The following is a 26,247-nucleotide window of genomic DNA, read 5'->3' as shown; positions in this document are numbered from 1 at the left end:
TCCGCATCTCCGACTTCATCCTTCCCAGATCCCCAATTTTCCCCTCTGGGAACTGTACACTTCCTTCTTCCGTTCGTGAACCTGTGTTTCCTTTGTATACTACATCCTTTGTATCGGTTTTTAGACTCCACATATAAGTGATATCCTGGGATATGTGTATTTTTGTCTCTAAATTATCAGAATTAGTGAGATCATCTACTACTCCATCCATGTTGCTGCAAATAGCATGAGTTCATTTTCTTTTCTGGATGAGTGATAGTCGACAGAATGTAAGTAGCACAACATCTTTATCCATTCATCTTTCGCTGGACATTTCGGTCGTTTGTATGTCTGGGCTATGGTAAAGAGTAGCACAACGTCCGTTGGGGTGCAAGTGTTTTATTCCAATGATGGTATTCTCAGGTTATACGAACTGCAGTGCGGTTTCCTTATCTCGTGGTAGCTCCAGTTTTTAGTTTAGTAAGGGACTTGCTAACTGATCTCCATACTGGCTATTATCAATTTACACTCCCACCAACAGCATAGTAGGGTTCCCTTTATTGGCTGCCCTCTTGAGCACTTACCTTTTTTAGGCTTTTTGAGGACTGCAGCCAGGGAACACCTCATCTACGTTTCTGTGCATTCTCTAATCATGACAGATCCTGAGCATTTTTTCGTTAGATGTGCTGTTTTTAAAAATACGTGTAAGTACCACTGAGCTCTTGGAACATTTCTGCCTGAGAGTCGGGCCAGATTTGAATTCATTTCACATTTCCTAGCCCAGGAGTTTGCTCGAGGGCAGGGGTCCTTTCCAGCCCCGCAGGCCTTGTGAATGTTAAGTGCCCTGGAGCACAGTTTTTCAAGTTGTTGTTACAGGAAAGCGCCACAATGCGGCAGCACTTCTTCGTGTCCTCTGTGTTAACTTGGGCAAAGGCAGCCTTAGAGGGAGTCTTGGTGTTGCATTGCAAATTGGAGTTGAACGTGGCTGAACACACACCACAGGGCTTGTGTGTGTTTACCTCTTCCCCCTTACCCTGCACAGCCAGACCCCAGGCAAATCCCAAGCCTTGCAAATGTGCTATTCGGAGGGTGCTGTGGTTTGTAGGTGGGGCGATTCTAAGCAAGGAGGGTGGAAGTACGAACCCCACTAGCAGGAGCTGTGGAGATACACTGTCTTTTCACAGCTCTTCCCCCCAGCGGTTCTACCATCATTTGGGTACACTAGGCTTTGCTTACCTGTAAGAGGGCTATCTTGGATTGGGAGGTTGTGGTACCATGCAGAGAAGAATGGGCAATAGAGGTCCAAGGGGCCGGTGATCTGGTGGCACATCCTCCTTCCTGTCTCCCTCAGCAACAGCATACTCCAGCCTTGGGACCCAGGCCTGCTGAGGCTCTAGGGTTATGTCATCATCCCACGTCACAGAGGCCTGAGGGTAATAGACTAGGCATTTCCTGCCTTTTTCTTGTTTTATAATTTAGTATTGATTTCCTATTTCAGCATAGTTTATATACAGTGTTGTGTTTGAGTTCTACAGCAAGGTGATGAAGTTATGAATGTAGCTGTACCTGTAGTATTTTGGATTCTTTTCCCTGTTAGGTTATTGAAGAATATTGAGTAGCGTTCCTTGTGCTATCAGGTGTGTCCTCGTTGATGAATTCTTTTTGATACATTAGTGTGTTTCTGTTAATCCCCAACTCCGACTTCATCCTTCCCCGTTCCCCAATTTCCCCCTCTGGGAACTCTACACTTCTTTTTTCCGTTTGTGAACGTGTGTTTCATTTCTGTACTGGATCCTTTGTATCCGTTTTTAGACTCCACATATAAGTGATATCCTGGCATATGTGTCTTTTTGTCTCTAAATTATCAGAATTAGTGAGATCATCTACTGCTCCATCCATGTTGCTGCAAATAGCATGAGTTCATTTTGCTTTCTGGATGAGTGATAGTCGCCAGAATGTAAGTAGCACAACATCTTTATCCATTCATCTCTCGCTGGACATTTCGGTCGTTTGTATATCTGGGCTATGGTAAAGAGTAGCACAACGTCCGTTGGGGTGTAAGTGTTTTATTCCAATGATGGTATTCTGAGGTTATACGAACTGCAGTGCGGTTTCCTTATCTTGTGGTAGCTGCAGTTTTTAGTTTATTAAGGGACTTGCTAACTGATCTCCATACTGGCTATTATCAATTTACACTCTCGCCAACAGCATAGTAGGGTTCCCTTTATTGCCTGCCCTCTTGAGCACTTACTCTTTTTAGGCTTTTTGAGGACTGCAGCCAGGGAACACCTCATCTACGTTTCTGTGCATTCTCTAATCATGACAGATCCTGAGCATTTTTTCGTTTGATGTGCTGTTTATCAAAATACGTGTAAGTATCACTGAGCTCTTGAGACATTTCTGCCTGAGAGTTGGGCCAGATTTGAGTTCATTTCAGATTAACTAGCCAAGGATATTTCTCGAGGGCAGGGGTCGTTTGCAGCCCTGCAGGCCTTGTGAATGTTAAGTGCCCTTGAGCACAGTGTTTCAAGTTGTTGTTACGGGAAAGCGCCACAAGACGGCAGCACTTCTTCATGTCCTCTGTGTTAACTTCGGCAAAGGCAGCCTTAGAGGGATTCTTGGTGTTGGGTTGCAAAGTGGAGTCGAACATGGCTGAACACACACCGCAGGGCTTGTGTATCTTTACCTCGTCCCCCTTACACTGCACCGCCAGTCCCCAGGCAAATCGCAAGCCTTGAAAATGTGCTATTCGGAGGGTGATGTGGTTTTTAGGTGGGGCGATTCTAAGGAAGGAGGCTGGAGGTGGATACCCCACTAGCAGGAGCTGTGGCGATCCTGTGTCCTTTGACAGCTCCTCCCTCCCAGCGGTTCTACCATCATTTGGGTACACTAGGCTTTGCTTACCTGTAAGAGGTCTGTCTTGGATCGAGAGGTTGTGGTACCATGCAGAGCAGAAAGGGCAATAGAGGTCCAAGGGGCCGGTGATCTGGTGGCACGTCCTCCTTCCTGTCTCCCTCAGCAACAGCGTACTCCAGCCTTGTGACCCAGGCCTGCTGAGGCTCGAAGGTTATGACATCTGCCCTCGTGACAGAGGCCTGAGGGTAATAGAGTAGGCATTTCTTGCCTTTTTCTTCTTTTATAATTTAATATTGATTTTCTATTTCAGCATAGTTTATATATAATGTTGGATTTGTTTGAGTTCTACAGCAAGGTGATGCAGTTATGAATGTAGCTGTACCTGTAGTATTTTGGATTCTTTTCACTGTTCGATTATTGAAGAATATTGAGTAGCGTTCCTTGTGCTATCAGGTGTGTCATCGTTGACGAATTCTGTTTGATACATTAGTGTGTTTATCTTAATCCGCGCTCCGACTTCATCCTTCCCAGATCCCCAATTTCCCCCTCTGGGAACTGTACACTTCCTTCTTCCGTTTGTGAACCTGTGTTTCCTTTGTATACTACATCCTTTGTATCGGTTTTTAGACTCCACATATAAGTGATATCCTGGGATATGTGTCTTTTTGTCTGTAAATTACCAGAATTAGTGAGATCATCTACTACTCCATCCGTGTTGCTGCAAATAGCATGAGTTCATTTTGTTTTCTGGATGAGTGATAGTCGCCAGAATGTAAGTAGCACAACATCTTTATCCATTCATCTCTCGCTGGACATTTCGGTCGTTTCTATGTCTGGGTATGGTAAAGAGTAGCAGAACGTCCGTTGGGGTGCAAGTGTTTTATTCCAATGATGGTATTCTCAGGTTATACGAACTGCAGTGCGGTTTCCTTATCTCGTGGTAGCTCCAGTTTTTAGTTTAGTAAGGGACTTGCTAACTGATATCCATACTGGCTTTTGTCAATTTACACTCCCACCAACAGCATAGTAGGGTTCCCTTTATTGGCTGCCCTCTTGAGCAATTACTCTTTTTAGGCTTTTTGAGGACTGCAGCCAGGGAACACCTCGTCTACGTTTCAGTGCATTCTCTAATCATGACAGATCCTGAGCATTTTTTCGTTTGATGTGCTGTTTTTCAAAATACGTGTAAGTACCACTGAGCTCTTGAAACATTTCTGCCTGAGAGTCGGGCCAGATTTGAGTTCATTTCAGATTACCTAGCCCAGGACTTTGCTCGAGGGCAGGGGCCGTTTGCAGCCCCGCAGGCCTTGTGAATATTAAGTGCCCTTGAGCACAGTTTTTCAAGTTGTTGTTACAGGAAAGCGCCACAATGCGGCAGCACTTCTTCGTGTCCTCTGTGTTAACTTGGGCAAACAGAGCCTTAGAGGGAGTCTTGGTGTTGCATTGCAAATTGGAGTTGAACGTGGCTGAACACACACCACAGGGCTTGTGTGTGTTTGCCTCTTCCCCCTTACCCTGCACAGCCAGACCCCAGGCAAATCCAAAGCCTTGCAAATGTGCTATTTGGAGGTTGCTGTGGTTTGTAGGTGGGGCGATTCTAAGCAAGGAGGCTGGAAGTACATACCCCAATAGCAGGAGCTGTGGAGATACAATGTCTTTTCACAGCTCTTCCCTCCCAGCGGGTCTACCATCGTTTGGGTACACTAGGCTTTGCTTACCTGTAAGAGGTCTGTCTTGGATCGGGAGGTTGTGGTACCATGCAGAGCAGAATGGGCAATAGAGGTCCAAGGGGCCGGTATCTGGTGGCACGTCCTCCTTCCTGTCTCCCTCAGCAACAGCATACTCCAGCCTTGGGACCCAGGCCTGCTGAGGCTCGAAGGTTATGACATCTGCCCTCGTGACAGAGGCCTGAGGGTAATAGAGTAGGCATTTCCTGCCTTTTTCTTGTTTTATAATTTAGTATTGATTTCCTATTAGAGCATAGTTTATATACAGTGTTGTGTTTGAGTTCTACAGCAAGGTGATGAAGTTATGAATGTAGCTGTACCTGTAGTATTTTGGATTCTTTTCCCTGTTAGGTTATTGAAGAATATTGAGTAGCGTTCCTTGTGCTATCAGGTGTGTCATCGTTGATGAATTCTTTTTGATACATTAGTGCGTTTCTGTTAATCCCCACCTCCGACTTCATCCTTCCCCGTTCCCCAATTTCCCCCTCTGGGAACTCTACACTTCTTTTTTCCGTTTGTGAACCTGTGTTTCATTTCTGTACTGGATCCTTTGTATCCGTTTTTAGACTCCACATATAAGTGATATCCTGGCATATGTGTCTTTGTGTCTCTAAATTACCAGAATTAGTGAGATCATGTACTGCTCCATCCATGTTGCTGCAAATAGCATGAGTTCATTTTGTTTTCTGGATGAGTGATAGTTGCCAGAATGTAAGTAGCACAATATCTTTATCCATTCATCTTTCGCTGGACATTTCGGTCGTTTGTATGTCTGGGCTATGGTAAAGAGTAGCACAACGTCCGTAGGGGTGCAAGTGTTTTATTCCAATGATGGTATTCTCAGGTTATACGAAGTGCAGTGCGGTTTCCTTATCTCGTGGTAGCTCCAGTTTTTAGTTTAGTAAGGGACTTGCTAACTGATCTCCATACAGGCTATTATCAATTTACACTCCCACCAACAGCATAGTAGGGTTCCCTTATTGGCTGCCCTCTTGAGCACTTACTCTTTTTAGGCTTTCTGAGGACTGCAGCCAGGGAACACCTCCTCTACGTTTCTGTGCATGCTCTAATCATGACAGATCCTGAGCATTTTTTCGTTTGATGAGCTCTTTTTAAAAATACGTGTAAGTACCACTGAGCTCTTGAAACATTTCTGCCTGAGATTTGGGCCAGATTTGAGTTCATTTCAGAATAACTAGCCAAGGACATTTCTCGAGGGCAGGGGTCCTTTGCAGCCCTGCAGGCCTTGTGAATGTTAAGTGCCCTTGAGCACAGTGTTTCAAGTTGTTGTTGCGGGAAAGCGCCACAAGACGGCAGCACTTGTTCATGTCCCCTGTGTTAACTTCGGCAAAGGCAGCCTTAGAGGGATTCTTGGTGTTGGGTTGCAAAGTGGAGTCGAACATGGCTGAACACACACCGCAGGGCTTGTGTATCTTTACCTCGTCCCCCTTACACTGCACCGCCAGTCCCCAGGCATATCGCAAGCCTTGAAAATGTGCTATTCGAAGGGTGATGTGGTTTGTAGGTGGGGCGATTCTAAGGAAGGAGGCTGGAGGTGGATACCCCACTAGCAGGATCTGTGACGATCCTGTGTCCTTTCACAGCTCCTCCCTCCCAGCGTTTCTACAATCATTTGGGTACACTAGGCTTTGCTTACCTGTTAGAGGTCTGTCTTGGATCGGGAGGTTGTGGTACCATGCAGAGCAGAATGGGCAATAGAGGTCCAAGGGGCCGGTGATCTGGTGGCACGTCCTCCTTCCTGTCTCCCTCAGCAACAGCATACTCCAGCCTTGGGACCCAGGCCTGCTGAGGCTCAAAGGTTATGACATCTGCCCACGTGACAAAGGCCTGAGACTAATAGAGTAGGCATTTCTTGCCTTTTTCTTCTTTTATAATTTAATATTGATTTTCTATTTCAGCATAGTTTATATACAATGTTGGATTTGTTTGAGTTCTACAGCAAGGTGATGCAGTTATGAATGTAGCTGTACCTGTAGTATTTTGGATTCTTTTCACTGTTCGATTATTGAAGAATATTGAGTGGCGTTCCTTGTGCTATCAGGTGTGTCATCGTTGACGAATTCTTTTTGATATATTAGTGTGTTTTTGTTAATCCGCATCTCCGACTTCATCCTTCCCAGATCCCCAATTTTCCCCTCTGGGAACTGTACACTTCCTTCTTCCGTTCGTGAACCTGTGTTTCCTTTGTATACTACATCCTTTGTATCGGTTTTTAGACTCCACATATAAGTGATATCCTGGGATATGTGTATTTTTGTCTCTAAATTATCAGAATTAGTGAGATCATCTACTACTCCATCCATGTTGCTGCAAATAGCATGAGTTCATTTTCTTTTCTGGATGAGTGATAGTCGACAGAATGTAAGTAGCACAACATCTTTATCCATTCATCTTTCGCTGGACATTTCGGTCGTTTGTATGTCTGGGCTATGGTAAAGAGTAGCACAACGTCCGTTGGGGTGCAAGTGTTTTATTCCAATGATGGTATTCTCAGGTTATACGAACTGCAGTGCGGTTTCCTTATCTCGTGGTAGCTCCAGTTTTTAGTTTAGTAAGGGACTTGCTAACTGATCTCCATACTGGCTATTATCAATTTACACTCCCACCAACAGCATAGTAGGGTTCCCTTTATTGGCTGCCCTCTTGAGCACTTACCTTTTTTAGGCTTTTTGAGGACTGCAGCCAGGGAACACCTCATCTACGTTTCTGTGCATTCTCTAATCATGACAGATCCTGAGCATTTTTTCGTTAGATGTGCTGTTTTTAAAAATACGTGTAAGTACCACTGAGCTCTTGGAACATTTCTGCCTGAGAGTCGGGCCAGATTTGAATTCATTTCACATTTCCTAGCCCAGGAGTTTGCTCGAGGGCAGGGGTCCTTTCCAGCCCCGCAGGCCTTGTGAATGTTAAGTGCCCTGGAGCACAGTTTTTCAAGTTGTTGTTACAGGAAAGCGCCACAATGCGGCAGCACTTCTTCGTGTCCTCTGTGTTAACTTGGGCAAAGGCAGCCTTAGAGGGAGTCTTGGTGTTGCATTGCAAATTGGAGTTGAACGTGGCTGAACACACACCACAGGGCTTGTGTGTGTTTACCTCTTCCCCCTTACCCTGCACAGCCAGACCCCAGGCAAATCCCAAGCCTTGCAAATGTGCTATTCGGAGGGTGCTGTGGTTTGTAGGTGGGGCGATTCTAAGCAAGGAGGGTGGAAGTACGAACCCCACTAGCAGGAGCTGTGGAGATACACTGTCTTTTCACAGCTCTTCCCCCCAGCGGTTCTACCATCATTTGGGTACACTAGGCTTTGCTTACCTGTAAGAGGGCTATCTTGGATTGGGAGGTTGTGGTACCATGCAGAGAAGAATGGGCAATAGAGGTCCAAGGGGCCGGTGATCTGGTGGCACATCCTCCTTCCTGTCTCCCTCAGCAACAGCATACTCCAGCCTTGGGACCCAGGCCTGCTGAGGCTCTAGGGTTATGTCATCATCCCACGTCACAGAGGCCTGAGGGTAATAGACTAGGCATTTCCTGCCTTTTTCTTGTTTTATAATTTAGTATTGATTTCCTATTTCAGCATAGTTTATATACAGTGTTGTGTTTGAGTTCTACAGCAAGGTGATGAAGTTATGAATGTAGCTGTACCTGTAGTATTTTGGATTCTTTTCCCTGTTAGGTTATTGAAGAATATTGAGTAGCGTTCCTTGTGCTATCAGGTGTGTCCTCGTTGATGAATTCTTTTTGATACATTAGTGTGTTTCTGTTAATCCCCAACTCCGACTTCATCCTTCCCCGTTCCCCAATTTCCCCCTCTGGGAACTCTACACTTCTTTTTTCCGTTTGTGAACGTGTGTTTCATTTCTGTACTGGATCCTTTGTATCCGTTTTTAGACTCCACATATAAGTGATATCCTGGCATATGTGTCTTTTTGTCTCTAAATTATCAGAATTAGTGAGATCATCTACTGCTCCATCCATGTTGCTGCAAATAGCATGAGTTCATTTTGCTTTCTGGATGAGTGATAGTCGCCAGAATGTAAGTAGCACAACATCTTTATCCATTCATCTCTCGCTGGACATTTCGGTCGTTTGTATATCTGGGCTATGGTAAAGAGTAGCACAACGTCCGTTGGGGTGTAAGTGTTTTATTCCAATGATGGTATTCTGAGGTTATACGAACTGCAGTGCGGTTTCCTTATCTTGTGGTAGCTGCAGTTTTTAGTTTATTAAGGGACTTGCTAACTGATCTCCATACTGGCTATTATCAATTTACACTCTCGCCAACAGCATAGTAGGGTTCCCTTTATTGCCTGCCCTCTTGAGCACTTACTCTTTTTAGGCTTTTTGAGGACTGCAGCCAGGGAACACCTCATCTACGTTTCTGTGCATTCTCTAATCATGACAGATCCTGAGCATTTTTTCGTTTGATGTGCTGTTTATCAAAATACGTGTAAGTATCACTGAGCTCTTGAGACATTTCTGCCTGAGAGTTGGGCCAGATTTGAGTTCATTTCAGATTAACTAGCCAAGGATATTTCTCGAGGGCAGGGGTCGTTTGCAGCCCTGCAGGCCTTGTGAATGTTAAGTGCCCTTGAGCACAGTGTTTCAAGTTGTTGTTACAGGAAAGCGCCACAAGACGGCAGCACTTGTTCATGTCCCCTGTGTTAACTTCGGCAAAGGCAGCCTTAGAGGGATTCTTGGTGTTGGGTTGCAAAGTGGAGTCGAACATGGCTGAACACACACCGCAGGGCTTGTGTATCTTTACCTCGTCCCCCTTACACTGCACCGCCAGTCCCCAGGCAAATCGCAAGCCTTGAAAATGTGCTATTCGGAGGGTGATGTGGTTTTTAGGTGGGGCGATTCTAAGGAAGGAGGCTGGAGGTGGATACCCCACTAGCAGGAGCTGTGGCGATCCTGTGTCCTTTGACAGCTCCTCCCTCCCAGCGGTTCTACCATCATTTGGGTACACTAGGCTTTGCTTACCTGTAAGAGGTCTGTCTTGGATCGAGAGGTTGTGGTACCATGCAGAGCAGAAAGGGCAATAGAGGTCCAAGGGGCCGGTGATCTGGTGGCACGTCCTCCTTCCTGTCTCCCTCAGCAACAGCGTACTCCAGCCTTGTGACCCAGGCCTGCTGAGGCTCGAAGGTTATGACATCTGCCCTCGTGACAGAGGCCTGAGGGTAATAGAGTAGGCATTTCTTGCCTTTTTCTTCTTTTATAATTTAATATTGATTTTCTATTTCAGCATAGTTTATATATAATGTTGGATTTGTTTGAGTTCTACAGCAAGGTGATGCAGTTATGAATGTAGCTGTACCTGTAGTATTTTGGATTCTTTTCACTGTTCGATTATTGAAGAATATTGAGTAGCGTTCCTTGTGCTATCAGGTGTGTCATCGTTGACGAATTCTGTTTGATACATTAGTGTGTTTATCTTAATCCGCGCTCCGACTTCATCCTTCCCAGATCCCCAATTTCCCCCTCTGGGAACTGTACACTTCCTTCTTCCGTTTGTGAACCTGTGTTTCCTTTGTATACTACATCCTTTGTATCGGTTTTTAGACTCCACATATAAGTGATATCCTGGGATATGTGTCTTTTTGTCTGTAAATTACCAGAATTAGTGAGATCATCTACTACTCCATCCGTGTTGCTGCAAATAGCATGAGTTCATTTTGTTTTCTGGATGAGTGATAGTCGCCAGAATGTAAGTAGCACAACATCTTTATCCATTCATCTCTCGCTGGACATTTCGGTCGTTTCTATGTCTGGGTATGGTAAAGAGTAGCAGAACGTCCGTTGGGGTGCAAGTGTTTTATTCCAATGATGGTATTCTCAGGTTATACGAACTGCAGTGCGGTTTCCTTATCTCGTGGTAGCTCCAGTTTTTAGTTTAGTAAGGGACTTGCTAACTGATATCCATACTGGCTTTTGTCAATTTACACTCCCACCAACAGCATAGTAGGGTTCCCTTTATTGGCTGCCCTCTTGAGCAATTACTCTTTTTAGGCTTTTTGAGGACTGCAGCCAGGGAACACCTCGTCTACGTTTCAGTGCATTCTCTAATCATGACAGATCCTGAGCATTTTTTCGTTTGATGTGCTGTTTTTCAAAATACGTGTAAGTACCACTGAGCTCTTGAAACATTTCTGCCTGAGAGTCGGGCCAGATTTGAGTTCATTTCAGATTACCTAGCCCAGGACTTTGCTCGAGGGCAGGGGCCGTTTGCAGCCCCGCAGGCCTTGTGAATATTAAGTGCCCTTGAGCACAGTTTTTCAAGTTGTTGTTACAGGAAAGCGCCACAATGCGGCAGCACTTCTTCGTGTCCTCTGTGTTAACTTGGGCAAAGGCAGCCTTAGAGGGAGTCTTGGTGTTGCATTGCAAATTGGAGTTGAACGTGGCTGAACACACACCACAGGGCTTGTGTGTGTTTGCCTCTTCCCCCTTACCCTGCACAGCCAGACCCCAGGCAAATCCAAAGCCTTGCAAATGTGCTATTTGGAGGTTGCTGTGGTTTGTAGGTGGGGCGATTCTAAGCAAGGAGGCTGGAAGTACATACCCCAATAGCAGGAGCTGTGGAGATACAATGTCTTTTCACAGCTCTTCCCTCCCAGCGGGTCTACCATCGTTTGGGTACACTAGGCTTTGCTTACCTGTAAGAGGTCTGTCTTGGATCGGGAGGTTGTGGTACCATGCAGAGCAGAATGGGCAATAGAGGTCCAAGGGGCCGGTATCTGGTGGCACGTCCTCCTTCCTGTCTCCCTCAGCAACAGCATACTCCAGCCTTGGGACCCAGGCCTGCTGAGGCTCGAAGGTTATGACATCTGCCCTCGTGACAGAGGCCTGAGGGTAATAGAGTAGGCATTTCCTGCCTTTTTCTTGTTTTATAATTTAGTATTGATTTCCTATTAGAGCATAGTTTATATACAGTGTTGTGTTTGAGTTCTACAGCAAGGTGATGAAGTTATGAATGTAGCTGTACCTGTAGTATTTTGGATTCTTTTCCCTGTTAGGTTATTGAAGAATATTGAGTAGCGTTCCTTGTGCTATCAGGTGTGTCATCGTTGATGAATTCTTTTTGATACATTAGTGCGTTTCTGTTAATCCCCACCTCCGACTTCATCCTTCCCCGTTCCCCAATTTCCCCCTCTGGGAACTCTACACTTCTTTTTTCCGTTTGTGAACCTGTGTTTCATTTCTGTACTGGATCCTTTGTATCCGTTTTTAGACTCCACATATAAGTGATATCCTGGCATATGTGTCTTTGTGTCTCTAAATTACCAGAATTAGTGAGATCATGTACTGCTCCATCCATGTTGCTGCAAATAGCATGAGTTCATTTTGTTTTCTGGATGAGTGATAGTTGCCAGAATGTAAGTAGCACAATATCTTTATCCATTCATCTTTCGCTGGACATTTCGGTCGTTTGTATGTCTGGGCTATGGTAAAGAGTAGCACAACGTCCGTAGGGGTGCAAGTGTTTTATTCCAATGATGGTATTCTCAGGTTATACGAAGTGCAGTGCGGTTTCCTTATCTCGTGGTAGCTCCAGTTTTTAGTTTAGTAAGGGACTTGCTAACTGATCTCCATACAGGCTATTATCAATTTACACTCCCACCAACAGCATAGTAGGGTTCCCTTATTGGCTGCCCTCTTGAGCACTTACTCTTTTTAGGCTTTCTGAGGACTGCAGCCAGGGAACACCTCCTCTACGTTTCTGTGCATGCTCTAATCATGACAGATCCTGAGCATTTTTTCGTTTGATGAGCTCTTTTTAAAAATACGTGTAAGTACCACTGAGCTCTTGAAACATTTCTGCCTGAGATTTGGGCCAGATTTGAGTTCATTTCAGAATAACTAGCCAAGGACATTTCTCGAGGGCAGGGGTCCTTTGCAGCCCTGCAGGCCTTGTGAATGTTAAGTGCCCTTGAGCACAGTGTTTCAAGTTGTTGTTGCGGGAAAGCGCCACAAGACGGCAGCACTTGTTCATGTCCCCTGTGTTAACTTCGGCAAAGGCAGCCTTAGAGGGATTCTTGGTGTTGGGTTGCAAAGTGGAGTCGAACATGGCTGAACACACACCGCAGGGCTTGTGTATCTTTACCTCGTCCCCCTTACACTGCACCGCCAGTCCCCAGGCATATCGCAAGCCTTGAAAATGTGCTATTCGAAGGGTGATGTGGTTTGTAGGTGGGGCGATTCTAAGGAAGGAGGCTGGAGGTGGATACCCCACTAGCAGGATCTGTGACGATCCTGTGTCCTTTCACAGCTCCTCCCTCCCAGCGTTTCTACAATCATTTGGGTACACTAGGCTTTGCTTACCTGTTAGAGGTCTGTCTTGGATCGGGAGGTTGTGGTACCATGCAGAGCAGAATGGGCAATAGAGGTCCAAGGGGCCGGTGATCTGGTGGCACGTCCTCCTTCCTGTCTCCCTCAGCAACAGCATACTCCAGCCTTGGGACCCAGGCCTGCTGAGGCTCAAAGGTTATGACATCTGCCCACGTGACAAAGGCCTGAGACTAATAGAGTAGGCATTTCTTGCCTTTTTCTTCTTTTATAATTTAATATTGATTTTCTATTTCAGCATAGTTTATATACAATGTTGGATTTGTTTGAGTTCTACAGCAAGGTGATGCAGTTATGAATGTAGCTGTACCTGTAGTATTTTGGATTCTTTTCACTGTTCGATTATTGAAGAATATTGAGTGGCGTTCCTTGTGCTATCAGGTGTGTCATCGTTGACGAATTCTTTTTGATATATTAGTGTGTTTTTGTTAATCCGCATCTCCGACTTCATCCTTCCCAGATCCCCAATTTTCCCCTCTGGGAACTGTACACTTCCTTCTTCCGTTCGTGAACCTGTGTTTCCTTTGTATACTACATCCTTTGTATCGGTTTTTAGACTCCACATATAAGTGATATCCTGGGATATGTGTATTTTTGTCTCTAAATTATCAGAATTAGTGAGATCATCTACTACTCCATCCATGTTGCTGCAAATAGCATGAGTTCATTTTCTTTTCTGGATGAGTGATAGTCGACAGAATGTAAGTAGCACAACATCTTTATCCATTCATCTTTCGCTGGACATTTCGGTCGTTTGTATGTCTGGGCTATGGTAAAGAGTAGCACAACGTCCGTTGGGGTGCAAGTGTTTTATTCCAATGATGGTATTCTCAGGTTATACGAACTGCAGTGCGGTTTCCTTATCTCGTGGTAGCTCCAGTTTTTAGTTTAGTAAGGGACTTGCTAACTGATCTCCATACTGGCTATTATCAATTTACACTCCCACCAACAGCATAGTAGGGTTCCCTTTATTGGCTGCCCTCTTGAGCACTTACCTTTTTTAGGCTTTTTGAGGACTGCAGCCAGGGAACACCTCATCTACGTTTCTGTGCATTCTCTAATCATGACAGATCCTGAGCATTTTTTCGTTAGATGTGCTGTTTTTAAAAATACGTGTAAGTACCACTGAGCTCTTGGAACATTTCTGCCTGAGAGTCGGGCCAGATTTGAATTCATTTCACATTTCCTAGCCCAGGAGTTTGCTCGAGGGCAGGGGTCCTTTCCAGCCCCGCAGGCCTTGTGAATGTTAAGTGCCCTGGAGCACAGTTTTTCAAGTTGTTGTTACAGGAAAGCGCCACAATGCGGCAGCACTTCTTCGTGTCCTCTGTGTTAACTTGGGCAAAGGCAGCCTTAGAGGGAGTCTTGGTGTTGCATTGCAAATTGGAGTTGAACGTGGCTGAACACACACCACAGGGCTTGTGTGTGTTTACCTCTTCCCCCTTACCCTGCACAGCCAGACCCCAGGCAAATCCCAAGCCTTGCAAATGTGCTATTCGGAGGGTGCTGTGGTTTGTAGGTGGGGCGATTCTAAGCAAGGAGGGTGGAAGTACGAACCCCACTAGCAGGAGCTGTGGAGATACACTGTCTTTTCACAGCTCTTCCCCCCAGCGGTTCTACCATCATTTGGGTACACTAGGCTTTGCTTACCTGTAAGAGGGCTATCTTGGATTGGGAGGTTGTGGTACCATGCAGAGAAGAATGGGCAATAGAGGTCCAAGGGGCCGGTGATCTGGTGGCACATCCTCCTTCCTGTCTCCCTCAGCAACAGCATACTCCAGCCTTGGGACCCAGGCCTGCTGAGGCTCTAGGGTTATGTCATCATCCCACGTCACAGAGGCCTGAGGGTAATAGACTAGGCATTTCCTGCCTTTTTCTTGTTTTATAATTTAGTATTGATTTCCTATTTCAGCATAGTTTATATACAGTGTTGTGTTTGAGTTCTACAGCAAGGTGATGAAGTTATGAATGTAGCTGTACCTGTAGTATTTTGGATTCTTTTCCCTGTTAGGTTATTGAAGAATATTGAGTAGCGTTCCTTGTGCTATCAGGTGTGTCCTCGTTGATGAATTCTTTTTGATACATTAGTGTGTTTCTGTTAATCCCCAACTCCGACTTCATCCTTCCCCGTTCCCCAATTTCCCCCTCTGGGAACTCTACACTTCTTTTTTCCGTTTGTGAACGTGTGTTTCATTTCTGTACTGGATCCTTTGTATCCGTTTTTAGACTCCACATATAAGTGATATCCTGGCATATGTGTCTTTTTGTCTCTAAATTATCAGAATTAGTGAGATCATCTACTGCTCCATCCATGTTGCTGCAAATAGCATGAGTTCATTTTGCTTTCTGGATGAGTGATAGTCGCCAGAATGTAAGTAGCACAACATCTTTATCCATTCATCTCTCGCTGGACATTTCGGTCGTTTGTATATCTGGGCTATGGTAAAGAGTAGCACAACGTCCGTTGGGGTGTAAGTGTTTTATTCCAATGATGGTATTCTGAGGTTATACGAACTGCAGTGCGGTTTCCTTATCTTGTGGTAGCTGCAGTTTTTAGTTTATTAAGGGACTTGCTAACTGATCTCCATACTGGCTATTATCAATTTACACTCTCGCCAACAGCATAGTAGGGTTCCCTTTATTGCCTGCCCTCTTGAGCACTTACTCTTTTTAGGCTTTTTGAGGACTGCAGCCAGGGAACACCTCATCTACGTTTCTGTGCATTCTCTAATCATGACAGATCCTGAGCATTTTTTCGTTTGATGTGCTGTTTATCAAAATACGTGTAAGTATCACTGAGCTCTTGAGACATTTCTGCCTGAGAGTTGGGCCAGATTTGAGTTCATTTCAGATTAACTAGCCAAGGATATTTCTCGAGGGCAGGGGTCGTTTGCAGCCCTGCAGGCCTTGTGAATGTTAAGTGCCCTTGAGCACAGTGTTTCAAGTTGTTGTTACGGGAAAGCGCCACAAGACGGCAGCACTTCTTCATGTCCTCTGTGTTAACTTCGGCAAAGGCAGCCTTAGAGGGATTCTTGGTGTTGGGTTGCAAAGTGGAGTCGAACATGGCTGAACACACACCGCAGGGCTTGTGTATCTTTACCTCGTCCCCCTTACACTGCACCGCCAGTCCCCAGGCAAATCGCAAGCCTTGAAAATGTGCTATTCGGAGGGTGATGTGGTTTTTTGGTGGGGCGATTCTAAGGAAGGAGGCTGGAGGTGGATACCCCACTAGCAGGAGCTGTGGCGATCCTGTGTCCTTTGACAGCTCCTCCCTCCCAGCGGTTCTACCATCATTTGGGTACACTAGGCTTTGCTTACCTGTAAGAGGTCTGTCTTGGATCGAGAGGTTGTGGTACCATGCAGAGCAGAAAGGGCAATAGAGGTCCAAGGGGCCGGTGATCTGGTGGCACGTCCTCCTTCCTGTCTCCCTCAGCAACAGCATACTCCAGCCTTGTGACCCAGGCCTGCTGAGGCTCGAAGGTTATGACATCTGCCCTCGTGACAGAGGCCTGAGGGTAATAGAGTAGGCATTTCTTGCCTTTTTCTTCTTTTATAATTTAATATTGATTTTCTATTTCAGCATAGTTTATATACAATGTTGGATTTGTTTGAGTTCTACAGCAAGGTGATGCAGTTATGAATGTAGCTGTACCTGTAGTATTTTGGATTCTTTTCACTGTTCGATTATTGAAGAATATTGAGTAGCGTTCCTTGTGCTATCAGGTGTGTCATCGTTGACGAATTCTTTTTGATACATTAGTGTGTTTTTGTTAATCCGCGCTCCGACTTCATCCTTCACAGATCCCCAATTTCCCCCTCTGGGAACTGTACACTTCCTTCTTCCGTTTGTGAACCTGTGTTTCCTTTGTATACTACATGCTTTGTATCGGTTTTTAGACTCCACATATAAGTGATATCCTGGGATATGTGTCTTTTTGTCTGTAAATTACCAGAATTAGTGAGATCATCTACTACTCCATCCGTGTTGCTGCAAATAGCATGAGTTCATTTTGCTTTCTGGATGAGTGACAGTCGCCAGAATGTAAGTAGTACAACATCTTTATCCATTCATCTCTCGCTGGACATTTCGGTCGTTTCTATGTCTGGGTATGGTAAAGAGTAGCAGAACGTCCGTTGGGGTGCAAGTGTTTTATTCCAATGATGGTATTCTCAGGTTATACGAAGTGCAGTGCGGTTTCCTTATCTCGTGGTAGCTCCAGTTTTTAGTTTAGTAAGGGACTTGCTAACTGATCTCCATACTGGCTATTATCAATTTACACTCCCACCAACAGCATAGTAGGGTTCCCTTTATTGGCTGCCCTCTTGAGCACTTACTCTTTTTAGGCTTTTTGAGGACTGCAGCCAGGGAACACCTCGTCTACGTTTGTGTGCATTCTCTAATCATGACAGATCCTGAGCATTTTTTCGTTAGATGTGCTGTTTTTAAAAATACGTGTAAGTACCACTGAGCTCTTGGAACATTTCTGCCTGAGAGTCGGGCCAGATTTGAATTCATTTCACATTACCTAGCCCAGGAGTTTGCTCCAGGGCAGGGGTCGTTTGCAGCCCCGCAGGCCTTGTGAATGTTAAGTGCCCTGGAGCACAGTTTTTCAAGTTGTTGTTACAGGAAAGCGCCACAATGCGGCAGCACTTCTTCGTGTCCTCTGTGTTAACTTGGGCAAAGGCAGCCTTAGAGGGAGTCTTGGTGTTGCATTGCAAATTGGAGTTGAACGTGGCTGAACACACACCACAGGGCTTGTGTGTGTTTACCTCTTCCCCCTTACCCTGCACAGCCAGACCCCAGGCAAATCCCAAGCCTTGCAAATGTGCTATTCGGAGGGTGCTGTGGTTTGTAGGTGGGGCGATTCTAAGCAAGGAGGGTGGAAGTACGAACCCCACTAGCAGGAGCTGTGGAGATACACTGTCTTTTCACAGCTCTTCCCCCCAGCGGTTCTACCATCATTTGTGTACACTAGGCTTTGCTTACCTGTAAGAGGGCTATCTTGGATTGGGAGGTTGTGGTACCATGCAGAGAAGAATGGGCAATAGAGGTCCAAGGGGCCGGTGATCTGGTGGCACGTCCTCCTTCCTGTCTCCCTCAGCAACAGCATACTCCAGCCTTGGGACCCAGGCCTGCTGAGGCTCTAGGGTTATGTCATCAGCCCACGTCACAGAGGCCTGAGGGTAATAGAGTAGGCATTTCCTGCCTTTTTCTTGTTTTATAATTTAGTATTGATTTCCTATTTCAGCATAGTTTATATACAGTGTTGTGTTTGAGTTCTACAGCAAGGTGATGAAGTTATGAATGTAGCTGTACCTGTAGTATTTTGGATTCTTATCCCTGTTAGGTTATTGAAGAATATTGAGTAGCGTTCCTTGTGCTATCAGGTGTGTCATCGTTGATGAATTCTTTTTGATACATTAGTGCGTTTCTGTTAATCCCCACCTCCGACTTCATCCTTCCCCGTTCCCCAATTTCCCCCTCTGGGAACTCTACACTTCTTTTTTCCGTTTGTGAACCTGTGTTTCATTTCTATACTGCATCCTTTGTATCCGGTTTTAGACTCCACATATAAGTGATATCCTGGGATATGTGTGTTTTGGTCTGTAAATTACCAGAATTAGTGAGATCACCTACTACTCCATCCATGTTGCTGCAAATAGCATGAGTTCATTTTGTTTTCTGGATGAGTGATAGTTGCCAGAATGTAAGTAGCACAATATCTTTATCCATTCATCTTTCGCTGGACATTTCGGTCGTTTGTATGTCTGGGCTATGGTAAAGAGTAGCACAACGTCCGTTGGGGTGTTTTATTCCAATGATGGTATTCTCAGGTTATACGAAGTGCAGTGCGGTTTCCTTATCTCGTGGTAGCTCCAGTTTTTAGTTTAGTAAGGGACTTGCTAACTGATCTCCATACTGGCTATTATCAATTTACACTCCCACCAACAGCATAGTAGGGTTCCCTTATTGGCTGCCCTCTTGAGCACTTACTCTATTTAGGCTTTCTGAGGACTGTAGCCAGGGAACACCTCCTCTACGTTTCTTTGCATGCTCTAATCATGACAGATCCTGAGCATTTTTTCGTTTGATGTGCTCTTTTTAAAAATATGTGTAAGTACCACTGAGCTCTTGAAACATTTCTGCCTGAGATTTGGGCCAGATTTGAGTTCATTTCAGAATAACTAGCCAAGGACATTTCTCGAGGGCAGGGGTCGTTTGCAGCCCTGCAGGCCTTGTGAATGTTAAGTGCCCTTGAGCACAGTGTTTCAAGTTGTTGTTACGGGAAAGCGCCACAAGACGGCAGCACTTGTTCATGTCCCCTGTGTTAACTTCGGCAAAGGCAGCCTTAGAGGGATTCTTGGTGTTGGGTTGCAAAGTGGAGTCGAACATGGCTGAACACACACCGCAGGGCTTGTGTATCTTTACCTCGTCCCCCTTACACTGCACCGCCAGTCCCCAGGCATATCGCAAGCCTTGAAAATGTGCTATTCGAAGGGTGATGTGGTTTGTAGGTGGGGCGATTCTAAGGAAGGAGGCTGGAGGTGGATACCCCACTAGCAGGATCTGTGGCGATCCTGTGTCCTTTCACAGCCCCTCCCTCCCACCGTTTCTACAATCATTTCGGTACACTAGGCTTTGCTTACCTGTTAGAGGTCTGTCTTGGATCGGGAGGTTGTGGTACCATGCAGAGCAGAATGGGCAATAGAGGTCCAAGGGGCCGGTGATCTGGTGGCACGTCCTCCTTCCTGTCTCCCTCAGCAACAGCATACTCCAGCCTTGGGACCCAGGCCTGCTGAGGCTCAAAGGTTATGACATCTGCCCACGTGACAGAGGCCTGAGAGTAATAGAGTAGGCATTTCTTGCCTTTTTCTTCTTTTATAATTTAATATTGATATTCTATTTCAGCATAGTTTATATACAATGTTGGATTTGTTTGAGTTCTACAGCAAGGTGATGCAGTTATGAATGTAGCTGTACCTGTAGTATTTTGGATTCTTTTCACTGTTCGATTATTGAAGAATATTGAGTGGCGTTCCTTGTGCTATCAGGTGTGTCATCGTTGACGAATTCTTTTTGATACATTAGTGTGTTTTTGTTAATCCGCATCTCCGACTTCATCTTTCCCAGATCCCCAATTTCCCCCTCTGGGAACTGTACACTTCCTTCTTCCGTTCGTGAACCTGTGTTTCCTTTGTATACTACATCCTTTGTATCGGTTTTTAGACTCCACATATAAGTGATATCCTGGGATATGTGTATTTTTGTCTCTAAATTATCAGAATTAGTGAGATCATCTACTACTCCATCCATGTTGCTGCAAATAGCATGAGTTCATTTTCTTTTCTGGATGAGTGATAGTCGACAGAATGTAAGTAGCACAACATCTTTATCCATTCATCTTTCGCTGGACATTTCGGTCGTTTGTATGTCTGGGCTATGGTAAAGAGTAGCACAACGTCCGTTGGGGTGCAAGTGTTTTATTCCAATGATGGTATTCTCAGGTTATACGAACTGCAGTGCGGTTTCCTTATCTCGTGGTAGCTCCAGTTTTTAGTTTAGTAAGGGGCTTGCTAACTGATCTCCATACTGGCTATTATCAATTTACACTCCCACCAACAGCATAGTAGGGTTCCCTTTATTGGCTGCCCTCTTGAGCACTTACCTTTTTTAGGCTTTTTGAGGACTGCAGCCAGGGAACACCTCATCTACGTTTCTGTGCATTCTCTAATCATGACAGATCCTGAGCATTTTTTCGTTAGATGTGCTGTTTTTAAAAATACGTGTAAGTACCACTGAGCTCTTGGAACATTTCTGCCTGAGAGTCGGGCCAGATTTGAATTCATTTCACATTTCCTAGCCCAGGAGTTTGCTCGAGGGCAGGGGTCCTTTCCAGCCCCGCAGGCCTTGTGAATGTTAAGTGCCCTGGAGCACAGTTTTTCAAGTTGTTGTTACAGGAAAGCGCCACAATGCGGCAGCACTTCTTCGTGTCCTCTGTGTTAACTTGGGCAAAGGCAGCCTTAGAGAGAGTCTTGGTGTTGCATTGCAAATTGGAGTTGAACGTGGCTGAACACACACCACAGGGCTTGTGTGTGTTTACCTCTTCCCCCTTACCCTGCACAGCCAGACCCCAGGCAAATCCCAAGCCTTGCAAATGTGCTATTCGGAGGGTGCTGTGTTTTGTAGGTGGGGCGATTCTAAGCAAGGAGGGTGGAAGTACGAACCCCACTAGCAGGAGCTGTGGAGATACACTGTCTTTTCACAGCTCTTCCCCCCCAGCGGTTCTACCATCATTTGTGTACACTAGGCTTTGCTTACCTGTAAGAGGGCTATCTTGGATTGGGAGGTTGTGGTACCATGCAGAGAAGAATGGGCAATAGAGGTCCAAGGGGCCGGTGATCTGGTGGCACGTCCTCCTTCCTGTCTCCCTCAGCAACAGCATACTCCAGCCTTGGGACCCAGGCCTGCTGAGGCTCTAGGGTTATGTCATCAGCCCACGTCACAGAGGCCTGAGGGTAATAGAGTAGGCATTTCCTGCCTTTTTCTTGTTTTATAATTTAGTATTGATTTCCTATTTCAGCATAGTTTATATACAGTGTTGTGTTTGAGTTCTACAGCAAGGTGATGAAGTTATGAATGTAGCTGTACCTGTAGTATTTTGGATTCTTATCCCTGTTAGGTTATTGAAGAATATTGAGTAGCGTTCCTTGTGCTATCAGGTGTGTCATCGTTGATGAATTCTTTTTGATACATTAGTGCGTTTCTGTTAATCCCCACCTCCGACTTCATCCTTCCCCGTTCCCCAATTTCCCCCTCTGGGAACTCTACACTTCTTTTTTCCGTTTGTGAACCTGTGTTTCATTTCTATACTGCATCCTTTGTATCCGGTTTTAGACTCCACATATAAGTGATATCCTGGGATATGTGTGTTTTGGTCTGTAAATTACCAGAATTAGTGAGATCACCTACTACTCCATCCATGTTGCTGCAAATAGCATGAGTTCATTTTGTTTTCTGGATGAGTGATAGTTGCCAGAATGTAAGTAGCACAATATCTTTATCCATTCATCTTTCGCTGGACATTTCGGTCGTTTGTATGTCTGGGCTATGGTAAAGAGTAGCACAACGTCCGTTGGGGTGTTTTATTCCAATGATGGTATTCTCAGGTTATACGAAGTGCAGTGCGGTTTCCTTATCTCGTGGTAGCTCCAGTTTTTAGTTTAGTAAGGGACTTGCTAACTGATCTCCATACTGGCTATTATCAATTTACACTCCCACCAACAGCATAGTAGGGTTCCCTTATTGGCTGCCCTCTTGAGCACTTACTCTATTTAGGCTTTCTGAGGACTGTAGCCAGGGAACACCTCCTCTACGTTTCTGTGCATGCTCTAATCATGACAGATCCTGAGCATTTTTTCGTTTGATGTGCTCTTTTTAAAAATACGTGTAAGTACCACTGAGCTCTTGAAACATTTCTGCCTGAGATTTGGGCCAGATTTGAGTTCATTTCAGAATAACTAGCCAAGGACATTTCTCGAGGGCAGGGGTCGTTTGCAGCCCTGCAGGCCTTGTGAATGTTAAGTGCCCTTGAGCACAGTGTTTCAAGTTGTTGTTACGGGAAAGCGCCACAAGACGGCAGCACTTGTTCATGTCCCCTGTGTTAACTTCGGCAAAGGCAGCCTTAGAGGGATTCTTGGTGTTGGGTTGCAAAGTGGAGTCGAACATGGCTGAACACACACCGCAGGGCTTGTGTATCTTTACCTCGTCCCCCTTACACTGCACCGCCAGTCCCCAGGCATATCGCAAGCCTTGAAAATGTGCTATTCGAAGGGTGATGTGGTTTGTAGGTGGGGCGATTCTAAGGAAGGAGGCTGGAGGTGGATACCCCACTAGCAGGATCTGTGGCGATCCTGTGTCCTTTCACAGCCCCTCCCTCCCACCGTTTCTACAATCATTTGGGTACACTAGGCTTTGCTTACCTGTTAGAGGTCTGTCTTGGATCGGGAGGTTGTGGTACCATGCAGAGCAGAATGGGCAATAGAGGTCCAAGGGGCCGGTGATCTGGTGGCACGTCCTCCTTCCTGTCTCCCTCAGCAACAGCATACTCCAGCCTTGGGACCCAGGCCTGCTGAGGCTCAAAGGTTATGACATCTGCCCACGTGACAGAGGCCTGAGAGTAATAGAGTAGGCATTTCTTGCCTTTTTCTTCTTTTATAATTTAATATTGATATTCTATTTCAGCATAGTTTATATACAATGTTGGATTTGTTTGAGTTCTACAGCAAGGTGATGCAGTTATGAATGTAGCTGTACCTGTAGTATTTTGGATTCTTTTCACTGTTCGATTATTGAAGAATATTGAGTGGCGTTCCTTGTGCTATCAGGTGTGTCATCGTTGACGAATTCTTTTTGATACATTAGTGTGTTTTTGTTAATCCGCATCTCCGACTTCATCTTTCCCAGATCCCCAATTTCCCCCTCTGGGAACTGTACACTTCCTTCTTCCGTTCGTGAACCTGTGTTTCCTTTGTATACTACATCCTTTGTATCGGTTTTTAGACTCCACATATAAGTGATATCCTGGGATATGTGTATTTTTGTCTCTAAATTATCAGAATTAGTGAGATCATCTACTACTCCATCCATGTTGCTGCAAATAGCATGAGTTCATTTTCTTTTCTGGATGAGTGATAGTCGACAGAATGTAAGTAGCACAACATCTTTATCCATTCATCTTTCGCTGGACATTTCGGTCGTTTGTATGTCTGGGCTATGGTAAAGAGTAGCACAACGTCCGTTGGGGTGCAAGTGTTTTATTCCAATGATGGTATTCTCAGGTTATACGAACTGCAGTGCGGTTTCCTTATCTCGTGGTAGCTCCAGTTTTTAGTTTAGTAAGGGGCTTGCTAACTGATCTCCATACTGGCTATTATCAATTTACACTCCCACCAACAGCATAGTAGGGTTCCCTTTATTGGCTGCCCTCTTGAGCACTTACCTTTTTTAGGCTTTTTGAGGACTGCAGCCAGGGAACACCTCATCTACGTTTCTGTGCATTCTCTAATCATGACAGATCCTGAGCATTTTTTCGTTAGATGTGCTGTTTTTAAAAATACGTGTAAGTACCACTGAGCTCTTGGAACATTTCTGCCTGAGAGTCGGGCCAGATTTGAATTCATTTCACATTTCCTAGCCCAGGAGTTTGCTCGAGGGCAGGGGTCCTTTCCAGCCCCGCAGGCCTTGTAAATGTTAAGTGCCCTGGAGCACAGTTTTTCAAGTTGTTGTTACAGGAAAGCGCCACAATGCGGCAGCACTTCTTCGTGTCCTCTGTGTTAACTTGGGCAAAGGCAGCCTTAGAGGGAGTCTTGGTGTTGCATTGCAAATTGGAGTTGAACGTGGCTGAACACACACCACAGGGCTTGTGTGTGTTTACCTCTTCCCCCTTACCCTGCACAGCCAGACCCCAGGCAAATCCCAAGCCTTGCAAATGTGCTATTCGGAGGGTGCTGTGTTTTGTAGGTGGGGCGATTCTAAGCAAGGAGGGTGGAAGTACGAACCCCACTAGCAGGAGCTGTGGAGATACACTGTCTTTTCACAGCTCTTCCCCCCCAGCGGTTCTACCATCATTTGTGTACACTAGGCTTTGCTTACCTGTAAGAGGGCAATCTTGGATTGGGAGGTTGTGGTACCATGCAGAGAAGAATGGGCAATAGAGGTCCAAGGGGCCGGTGATCTGGTGGCACGTCCTCCTTCCTGTCTCCCTCAGCAACAGCATACTCCAGCCTTGGGACCCAGGCCTGCTGAGGCTCTAGGGTTATGTCATCAGCCCACGTCACAGAGGCCTGAGGGTAATAGAGTAGGCATTTCCTGCCTATTTCTTGTTTTATAATTTAGTATTGATTTCCTATTTCAGCATAGTTTATATACAGTGTTGTGTTTGAGTTCTACAGCAAGGTGATGAAGTTATGAATGTAGCTGTACCTGTAGTATTTTGGATTCTTATCCCTGTTAGGTTATTGAAGAATATTGAGTAGCGTTCCTTGTGCTATCAGGTGTGTCATCGTTGATGAATTCTTTTTGATACATTAGTGCGTTTCTGTTAATCCCCACCTCCGACTTCATCCTTCCCCGTTCCCCAATTTCCCCCTCTGGGAACTCTACACTTCTTTTTTCCGTTTGTGAACCTGTGTTTCATTTCTATACTGCATCCTTTGTATCCGGTTTTAGACTCCACATATAAGTGATATCCTGGGATATGTGTGTTTTGGTCTGTAAATTACCAGAATTAGTGAGATCACCTACTACTCCATCCATGTTGCTGCAAATAGCATGAGTTCATTTTCTTTTCTGGATGAGTGATAGTTGCCAGAATGTAAGTAGCACAATATCTTTATCCATTCATCTTTCGCTGGACATTTCGGTCGTTTGTATGTCTGGGCTATGGTAAAGAGTAGCACAACGTCCGTTGGGGTGTTTTATTCCAATGATGGTATTCTCAGGTTATACGAAGTGCAGTGCGGTTTCCTTATCTCGTGGTAGCTCCAGTTTTTAGTTTAGTAAGGGACTTGCTAACTGATCTCCATACTGGCTATTATCAATTTACACTCCCACCAACAGCATAGTAGGGTTCCCTTATTGGCTGCCCTCTTGAGCACTTACTCTTTTTAGGCTTTCTGAGGACTGCAGCCAGGGAACACCTCCTCTACGTTTCTGTGCATGCTCTAATCATGACAGATCCTGAGCATTTTTTCGTTTGATGTGCTCTTTTTAAAAATACGTGTAAGTACCACTGAGCTCTTGAAACATTTCTGCCTGAGAGTTGGGCCAGATTTGAGTTCATTTCAGAATAACTAGCCAAGGACATTTCTCGAGGGCAGGGGTCGTTTGCAGCCCTGCAGGCCTTGTGAATGTTAAGTGCCCTTGAGCACAGTGTTTCAAGTTGTTGTTACGGGAAAGCGCCACAAGACGGCAGCACTTGTTCATGTCCCCTGTGTTAACTTCGGCAAAGGCAGCCTTAGAGGGATTCTTGGTGTTGGGTTGCAAAGTGGAGTCGAACATGGCTGAACACACACCGCAGGGCTTGTGTATCTTTACCTCGTCCCCCTTACACTGCACCGCCAGTCCCCAGGCATATCGCAAGCCTTGAAAATGTGCTATTCGAAGGGTGATGTGGTTTGTAGGTGGGGCGATTCTAAGGAAGGAGGCTGGAGGTGGATACCCCACTAGCAGGATCTGTGGCGATCCTGTGTCCTTTCACAGCTCCTCCCTCCCACCGTTTCTACAATCATTTGGGTACACTAGGCTTTGCTTACCTGTTAGAGGTCTGTCTT

Source organism: Eschrichtius robustus, chromosome 12 (assembly GCF_028021215.1).
Source record: "Eschrichtius robustus isolate mEscRob2 chromosome 12, mEscRob2.pri, whole genome shotgun sequence".
NCBI lineage: Eukaryota > Metazoa > Chordata > Mammalia > Artiodactyla > Eschrichtiidae > Eschrichtius > Eschrichtius robustus.
Note: the sequence above shows the minus strand (reverse complement) of the source record.